Raw genomic sequence first — 9,380 nt, forward strand, 5'->3', positions numbered from 1 at the left:
CTCTGCCTTCAGTGCCAAACTTTCTTTTCCCAAAGATGGGTCTGTGAGATTCACCATTAACTCTCCTTCCGACTGAGACGCGATGGGAGGAGCATGGCAAGCAGTACCTGAAGCTGTTGACAACTCACCCGATCTTGCTTCCCCCAACCTACAAGCAGGGAAATTTCAGGTGGACTGTTGTGGGTGGGGCGAGAGTGGGTGGCAGGTGATTGAACGGCCGAGCTCTTACGTAAAGCGAGCCGGGGACTGAATACGGTAGTAAAAAGGGGACACGAAGATCAAGGGGGACTGAGAGCACTTTTGGAAAAACTAAAAGGTCAGAACACGGTGCTACTGGGCAAATCGACACACTGAAATGAGCGTTGAATGAAGCCGGTCCCATAAGTGGGGCTAGGAAGGAATGCAGCGCATAGGTGAAATGGATACGGAAGGACCCTAAATTTACTTTCGTGACTCGGCTACGGGACGTGCGGGGGAGGTCCCATTTCGGCCCCTTCGAACCCCTTGCTGTCTTCTCATTCATTACTCGACGTTCTAGATTCCACAAAGGTTTGTCCCTCCGCCGGAATGGCTCCAAAGGGGACCCTCTGCCCGCCCCGTCCCCGTCCCCCTGATCTGGCCGTCCAGCCACAGCCAACAAGGACAGCGCCGCTCTCCACACTTACCGGCTTTCTGGGCACAGGGACGCTTTTATTCGGCGGAATCCAAGGTTCCTCCCCTCTCTTTCCCACCCCCTGCTTCCCGCACGTAGTACAGGCTTTCCCCTGCCGGGGATGCTGGGACTTGTAGTTTTCTCGCGGATGCCAAAGCCTCGGGATCTGTAGGGGCTCCTGGGCTTCGAAGAACTACAAGGCCGGAGCCACCGGGCGAGCTCATTGAAAGGGAAGAGGGGTGGGTGGGTGAAGCGCCGGCGTGTTTTGCTGTCAGCCGGAGAGGCCGCCTTCGCTGACACCTGTTTGTAGGTCAGCCTTTTACATGTGTTCACCTGTATCAGCAACAAAGCTGGTAGTTTTGCAATAGGCAAGCATGTCGTGCTCTGTGAAAGCTAGTGGGGAAAACAGGACAAACCGCTCCTGCTTTCAAGACAAGCCTGGCAAATCTGGAAATATAATTAATGATTTGATACAGCTGTACTTGTTTTAACTCATGTGTAAACTATTCATTCTACCTATTATATAATTTTGTTTCTCATTTTTAAAGTTTTGTCTAATGGTCGCCTCTGTTTTGTATAGATATAGAATGAAATAATGATTTAAAAACTATTTTTTTAAAACCCCATCACCCACTCCTGTTTTAGAAGTACAATTTCCCAATCCTCATGGTCCTCAAGGCAGTCGCCATCCTAAACAATTATTGCATATCAATGCTGCCTAGGTTTGAGGTGGCTTTTGCTGTCTCCTAAAATATCTGGTTGCATAAACTGAAAGCAGTGCCTTAGACTGTGTTGTGTTTACATCAGAGGCCACTTCTGAGTAAACACATTTAGGATTGTACTGCTACCTGCCTGCCCCGCCCCCGAGCCACCAGTATATTATAGTAATTTGTTAATATACCAGTATAATATTTGGTGGAAGCCAGTCTGATAATTTGCTTGAAGGGTGGGGGTAGAAAACCTATACAGGTAATTAATAGATACATTAAGTGGGTGCAACAGAGTAGTGTTTTAATTTGTTGGAAGCCGCCCAGAGTGGCCGGGGTAAGCCAGTCAGATGGGCGGCATATAAAAAAGTTGTTGTTGTTGGTTTGGTGTTCTACGTTAGGGTTTGCACTGATACATCCCTATTGAGGTTACTCACAATGCAGTGGAATACAACCAACTGGGTGGCAAAATTATAACCAGATTTGCACTGACGGTATCATATATGTGTTGTTGGCATCCATCTGTCTCAGGAAACGATGGAGAAGTGCACCTTAGGAGGTGAAAGACAGTTTAGTATTAAAGTATTAATTTACACAAACCTTCACTGGAAATCTTTTTCTATAGACCCCAGCTGCTCACATCTGAATCCTGCCAGACCATACAAAGACCATAACATAGGTATTCTACTACAGTGGTACCTCGGGTTAAGTACTTAATTCGTTCCGGAGGTCCGTTCTTAACCTGAAACTGTTCTTAACCTGAAGCACCACTTTAGCTAATGGGGCCTCCTGCTGCTGCCACACCGCCGGAGCACAATTTCTGTTCTCATCTTGAAGCAAAGTTCTTAACCCGAGGTTCTATTTCTGGGTTAGCAGAGTCTGTAACCTGAAGCGTATGTAACCTGAGGTACCACTGTATTCTGCTACACTGGTAGCCCACAGTGAGGCCCTAAGCGAGGTCAGAATGAGACAATGTTTTTGAAATTCCCCTAAGAGGCTGCCAATAGTCAAGGAGGGGGTCATCATCAGCCTTATGCTTGTGCTGACCTCCTCAAGGATTGCACTAGGAACAAGGACCCAGATGCGGGTAGGAAAGCCAGAATGGAAGACAGCAGAAACTCCAATGGGCTCTATGTGAAGCTAACTTCAGGCACTAGGCCTCTTGGCAGAAAAACTCTGCATCACAAAGATGTCTGCAAACGTGGCATGAAGGCTGGCAACATTAACCCCACTTTATGTGAATCCCTTGCAGACGACCACAGTGCCTGAAGACAGACAGGTCGTGTATCCACAGCAATGACCAGCAAAGGAATAACTCTGTCTGGAGGCGGTTGGAGGATGGATGGCAGCTAACAGATTGAGGATGAATCCTAACAAAACAGAAGTACTGTTTTGGAGGGAGAGGAGGGGGCAGGTGTGGAGGATTCCCTGGTCCTGAATGGGGTAACTGTGCCCCTGAAGGACCAGGTGCGCAGCCTGGGAGTCATTTTGGACTCACAGCTGTCCATGGAGGCACAGGTCAATTCTGTGTCCAGGGCAGCTGTTTACCAGCTCCATCTGGTACGCAGGCTGAGACCCTATCTGCCCGTGGACTGTCTTGCCAGAGTGGTGCGTGTTCTAGGTATCTCTCGCTTGGATTACTGCAATGTGCTCTATGTGGGGCTACCTTTGAAAGTGACCTGGAAACTACAACTAATCCAGAATGCGGCAGCTAGACTGGTGACTGGGAGCGGCTGCTGAGACCACATAACACTGGTCTTGAAAGATCTACATTGGCTCCCAGTACGTTTCCAAGCACAATTCAAAGTGTTGGTGCTGACCTTTAAAGCCCTAAACGGCCTCGGTCCAGTATACCTGAAGAAGCGTCTCCACCCCCATCGTTCTGCCCGGACACTGAGGTCCAGCGCCAAGGGCCTTCTGGTGGTTCCTTCACTGCGAGAAGCCAAGTTACAGGGAACCAGGCAGAGGGCCTTCTTGGTAGTGGCACCCACCCTGTGGAACTCCCTCCCACCAGATGTCAAAGAGAACAACAACTACCAGACTTTTAGAAGACATCTGAAGGCAGCCCTCTTTAGGGAAGCTTTTCTTGTTTAACAGACCGATGCATTTTAATATTTTGTTGGAAGCCGTCCAGAGTGGCTGGGGAAACCCAGCCAGATGGGCAGGGTATAAATAATAAATTATTATTGTTATTGTTGTTGTTGTTGTTGTTATTGTTATTACCACTGCGAGGAGGGCAGACAGAAGAAATGCCATAGTGTACCCACAGCAGCATAACAGGACACCTTCATCTGCCCCACCTATAATAAAACAAATCTCCCCCATATCCTTCTGTACAGCCACAGCAGGCACTGGAACTCTCCAGGGGTTTGACTTTACCCCCAGATGGAGGACAAGAAGAGGGAATTTGAATGACAAGCTACCCTCGTAGAATTTCCCTCTTATGCAAATTAAAAGGTGCAAGAGGGGCTGGCTTCCTTTGTATCGGGCTAATTTAAAGGTAAAGGTAAAGGTACCCCTGCCCGTACGGGCCAGTCTTGACAGACTCTGGGGTTGTGCGCCCATCTCACTTAAGAGGCCAGGGGCCAGCGCTGTCCGGAGACACTTCCGGGTCACGTGGCCAGCGTGACATCGCTGCTCTGGCCAGAGCCAGAGCCAGAGCCAGAGCCGCACACGGAAACGCCGTTTACCTTCCCGCTGGTAAGCGGTCCCTATTTATCTACTTGCACCCGGAGGTGCTTTCGAACTGCTAGGTTGGCAGGCGCTGGGACCGAGCAGCGGGAGCGCACCCCGCCGCAGGGATTCGAACCGCCGACCTTTCGATCGGCAAGCCCTAGGCGCTGAGGCTTTAACCCACAGCGCCACCTGCGTCCCACTATCGGGCTAATTTACTGTCCATTAAATGTCAAATACAACCAAGCCATAGAGAAAGGAAGAGTGGCTTAATTGTATCTGCAAAGCACTTTACACAGTGGCAGACGTAGGACTTAGACCTTCAAGATGTGGCACTCTGCCCATCAGCCCACTTTGGCAAAAATGCTGTTTTATGACATGTTTGCTTCCCTTTCCCGTATAATAGGCAAAACCTCCAGTAGTTCCTCCCATACCCCAGCTCACATTCAATATCTTTATCAAGAATCAAAATCCTCCATAAAATGGATCCCCCCCCCAACATCTCTCCACTGCCACCACTGACAATAATCAAGGATAAATGTGCTCATTAGGAACAATGGAAGTGTTGATGACAAGGGAAAACATTTGCAGGTGTGAGGGATGAAACTTCCTGTACAGCTGGCTTTTAACTCGGGCCTCCCTACCACCAGAAAGGAGAATAATGACGAACATCACCATTTCCAGGAAGATGGAGCTGATTTCTTTTCTAAAGCTGTGGTAGAATAATTATGATGCTAAACAGATTTTTTAAAAAAAAAAAGTTTAAAATACATTTTCTAGGAGAATCAAGAAAGAGAACAGAGCATCTTTTACTGAGCCGTAGCATTGTCAATATAGAGATGCTCTTTCTGGGACACCAATAAGCTTGTTTTGCACTTCGCTGACCTGGTAGGAAGTTTCATGGGCAGACTTTCTATAGGGCGAGTTTCCTAGGGAGAAGAGAGTACTGGAGGCTTACAGAGATTTTGAAATTTGGGGGGAGAATGTAGCCACCAAGATCCCTTCAGCACCCCTTGTTACCAGCCACAGAGGCAATGCCATCAGTGGTTCAGTGGAGACGGGCTGATGCCCAGCTCTGTTTCTCTGAAACATCCAGATCAGGAGAGGTCATGCAGGAGACCTCTCCAACAGTTCCTTTCAGCCTCCAGCCAAGCAGATAGGGAGGGATGTCCAGTAAATAGTACCCACTAATGTTCATGTGCCTTGCAGGCTGCTGAACCCTATGGCATTCCAATTTAATTTGAAATACTTTATTGTCACATGTACAACTTGTATACAGTGAGATTACAAGATTAATGTGAATCCTTAAATTGTTCCCACAATATATTTTAATAATAATAATAATAATAATAATAATAATAATAATAAATATTATTTATACACTGCCCTCCCAAGCCAAGACCGGGCTCAGGGCGGCTAACACCAGGTATAAAAACAATTGATTAAAATACAATTTAAAAACAAGATTAAAATACAACATTAAAATGCAGCCTCATTTCAGTAGAAACTCAAATCAAAAACTTTTTGGGGGATGAAAACGTCAAATCTTCATCAAGGCCAACTATCCAGACTAGTCCTATGTGGGCCAGAAAAAGCCAGGGAAGTCCCCAAATAGGAATTCCATCACAGAAGGAGAAAGGAAAAAGGAAAGAGGAAAGGGGTAAGGGGATCAAATTGATTCCAAGCCAACTCTGTCTTACAGGCCCTGCAGAAAGAAATCAGATCCTGCAGGGCCCTGGCCTCATGAGATAGAGCTTTCCACCAGGCTGGAGCCAATGTTGAAAAGGCCCTGGCTCTGGTTAAGGCTAATCTGACTTCCTTAGGGCCTGAGACCTCTAGGGTGTTGCTACAACTATAAGTACATTAATTGGCCAATTGTTCAACATTAGGACTTTTGTATGCATAGCAGTTGTGTAAATGTGACGTTTTACCATATTGTGGTGCTACAGCAGCCTAAAAACATCATTTCCCACTAAGCTAGGATAATCAGAACAGGAGCACTAATGTTGGAATGTTAGAATATATAACTCATGCAACCTGGGCAAGGGTCTGTCTTACTTTTGCACATTTAACCATACTGAGTCTATCAAAACTAATTCTGAATGAAGTTCTCTTGAAGTCCCATTTTTCATTTTTAATTGTTCTACCCACCCATACACAATGTTACAATGTTACACTGAGCATTTGATGGTTTTAATGGCTTACTCTGTTGCTTAGGATTTGTTTCACTGATGTAATCACTTTTAATTCCAGTGCTCTGCTATCTGTCGAAACAGATGTTGAACATGATTTGCCTTGACTTCCAACCTACTTTTTCTTTTAATCACTGGATCACAAGTCTTGTCCGAAAGGGAAATATGTGTCTATATCTGCCTTCTATCTGCATTTGTTCTCTTGATGCAAAATAATCTGCTTCTTATGGCTCTTAACTAAATAATCAAAATCTGAGGCTGCGACAAAGGAAGAATACCCCAATTGTATAATACCATGTGCCCCAGAACACGAGGTAATTCTATAATCAAAGCCAAACTATTCTATTATTAGAATGTGCACCTACTTAGAGTGATTGGATTTCCTCTTTGTGTGACGGTGCCTGAAGAAATAGCTCAGGGTTTTTTTTAAGTACAAAAATATTCAGAGATTATCCAAAACTGCCAAGGAAGAATGCTTTTATCTTCTTGATAAACAAATAACCAATTTCAAATATCCTGCATAAGCTCACAGCTTGCTCACGCATTACCCACAAAACGCTAAAGACCAATTGATTCAATCAACAGAAGAAAATGGTGAAAGATTGTCCTGAAAAAGAAAATGATAAACGATTATCTACCACTTCATGATGCAAGTAAAGGACTACATGTCTGAATACTCCCTGCATACCAAAAAAAAAAACAAAACCCATTTCTCATGTCTTCTCTTTTTGCTCATTTTTAATGCATAAATCACCTATACTTCTTCCCAAGGGGAAGTATTCAACCATGCAATCCCACTGGCAGCCTCAAGGAGTGCAGTCCAGGGAAACCTTTACTACCAGGTGTGTTGCCTGCTGTTTATGACTACTTTTGTTGTGTTTGTAGTTATGTAATTTTTAATATATTTGTAAGCTGCTTTGAACACAGTTTTGACTTTCGAAAGGCGGCATACAAATAAAATGATTGGTTGGTTGGAAGTAACTTTTTGCATTGTATATAATCATAGAATTGCAGAATTGTAGAGCTGAAAGGGACCCCAAGGGTCATCTAGTCCAACCCCCTCCAATGCAGGAATCTTAGCTAAAGCATCCATGACAGGTGGCCATCCAACCTCTACTTGAAAACCTCCAAGAAAGAAGGGTCCACAACCTCCCGAGGGAGACCGATCCACTGTTGAACAGTTCTTACGGTCAGAAAGGTCTTCCTGATATTTATATTTTTCCAGACATGTGATGCCATTAAATATTCATAGGAGGCAAATCAAAGACAGCATGAACATCAAAACTGATATCACACTTGCCATTAGGATCACAGCATTTTCTGCAAATAGGAAAGTGATATTCTGTATTGAAAATAATAAGTACAGTAGTGGAAAGCAAGGCTTAAATGGCATAATTCAATTCTTAAATTGCTGAGTCAGCCCACTACCTACAATTGCATCTTTAATACGAAACATTTAGCTCTGTCATAAAAATATTTACTGAGAAATAAATGCCACTAGATTCAATATGGCTTCCACGCAAATGCACATATTACTTACTCATATCGCTTTTTCACTTTTTACCATGCAAGGTGGCTTACAAGGAATAAATAAAATTGGCAATAAAAATGTCAAAGTGCAAACTACACTTTATAATACAAACTTTGCAGGAATGCAGGCAGCCTCAGTGAGGCTTCCATGTAAATACACACAGGTTTGGGCTGAATGCAGTACAGTAGGTGCAGCAGAAGGGGTGTGTGGAATCCTACATCAAGCCTTTTTTGAGGTGTAGTGCACTTTGTACAACTGCCAGCTAACCAGGAAAGTGTTAAACAAGATTAGTGTGAAAAGTACACACCAGGCAAACATGGCATAAAAGAAACCAACTGTAATTACAGCCCAAGTAGTACTAAGTGAATATTAATGTATATGAAAGTTGTACCCTTTACTGATATATAAATATTAAAACTCCCTTTGCTTTTCGGTCTTTTATGGGATGGCAGGGTAGGGCTTAACTGAATTATTCAATGGTTCATTCCAACGTATAAAAACAATTCCAAAAATCAAGATTCAGGTTACATAACTAAATTTACTTTGGAATAGAGCCCCTCCAGCCTGGTGTTATTTTCTTGTAGATGTATTCTGCAACATGTCATTGATGCAGTAATACTGTAGTGCAGCCATAGGCAAACTCGGCCCTCCAGCTGTTTTGGGACTACAATTCCCATCTTCCTTGACCACTGGTCCTGTTAGCTAGGGATGATGGGAGTTCTAGCCCCAAAACAACTGGAGGGCCGAGTTTGCCTATGTCTGCTGGAGTGCATTAGTGGTGGATTGATACTAGACCGTCCACACATTGGTCCATTTTATTAATCATTCTGTGATGACTCCCCATTGTTCGTATTACTGCTGTGTAAGGGGAACTGTTGTACTAGTGTGCAACAAATCAACCAACCAACCAACCAACCCACCCCCAAACACTGGTGGTATAGAAGCTACAGGATTTTTGCAGAAAGTTACAGACAAGCCCTGAATGGACATGACGCAATATTAAAATTCCATAAGGAAGGCGCAATAAAAAGGATGTCAGGAGGGTTTCATAGGACTGCACTGCTTATCTACCACAGCCCTATCATGTGTGTGTGTGTGTGTGTGTGCGTGCTATCATTGGCGCTCCTTTATTGCAGACTGTTCAGAGGATAGTTACAGGTAGGTAGCCGTGTTGGTCTTCCATGGTCGAAACAAAATAAAAAAATTCCTTCCAGTAGCACCTTAGAGACCAACTAAATTAGTTATTAGTATAAGCTTTCGTGTGCATGCACACTGTGTATCTGAAGAAGTGTGCATGCACACGAAAGCTCATGCAATTAATTAACTTAGTTGGTCTCTAAGGTGCTACTGGAAGGAATATTTTTATTTTGTTCAGAGGATGCAACCCCGCTCTCCTCGAATGGAGTTTGCGCCAACTTGAAGGGAATGTGGATTTTCTATCAAGAGACTGCAGAATTAGTTCCTATATGCTCCCCTTGAGTTCCATGTAGTCCAAAGCCGACACAGCATTTTCCTTGACCTGTCTCGTTTTCAAGTTTCTCCTTTTCTCCCCGTAGTGGAGGGAGTGGTAGGGAATACCGCCAGGCGGGTGGGGTGGGGGAGCCGTCAGTCATCCCCACGGCATA

The 9,380-nt window shown here is 44.6% G+C and overlaps 1 protein-coding gene across 2 annotated transcripts in view; it reads right to left on the reverse strand.

Annotated features, from left to right (window-relative positions):
• ADCK1 (aarF domain containing kinase 1) overlaps positions 1-1,119 on the reverse strand; it is a 113,892-nt gene extending 112,773 nt beyond the window's left edge. The window contains exon 1 of one of the 2 annotated variants that reach the window (XM_079956140.1): positions 666-1,119. The gene's annotated coding sequence lies outside the window, so the exon portion shown is untranslated. The remainder of the gene's footprint in view (positions 1-665) is intronic. The other variant, XM_079956137.1, reaches the window with a different exon arrangement.
• Between the last annotated feature and the right edge of the window lie 8,261 nt (positions 1,120-9,380).

The sequence above is a fragment of the Podarcis cretensis genome, assembly GCF_951804945.1.
Source record: "Podarcis cretensis genome assembly, chromosome: 1".
In the NCBI taxonomy this organism is placed as follows: Eukaryota; Metazoa; Chordata; class Lepidosauria; order Squamata; family Lacertidae; genus Podarcis; species Podarcis cretensis.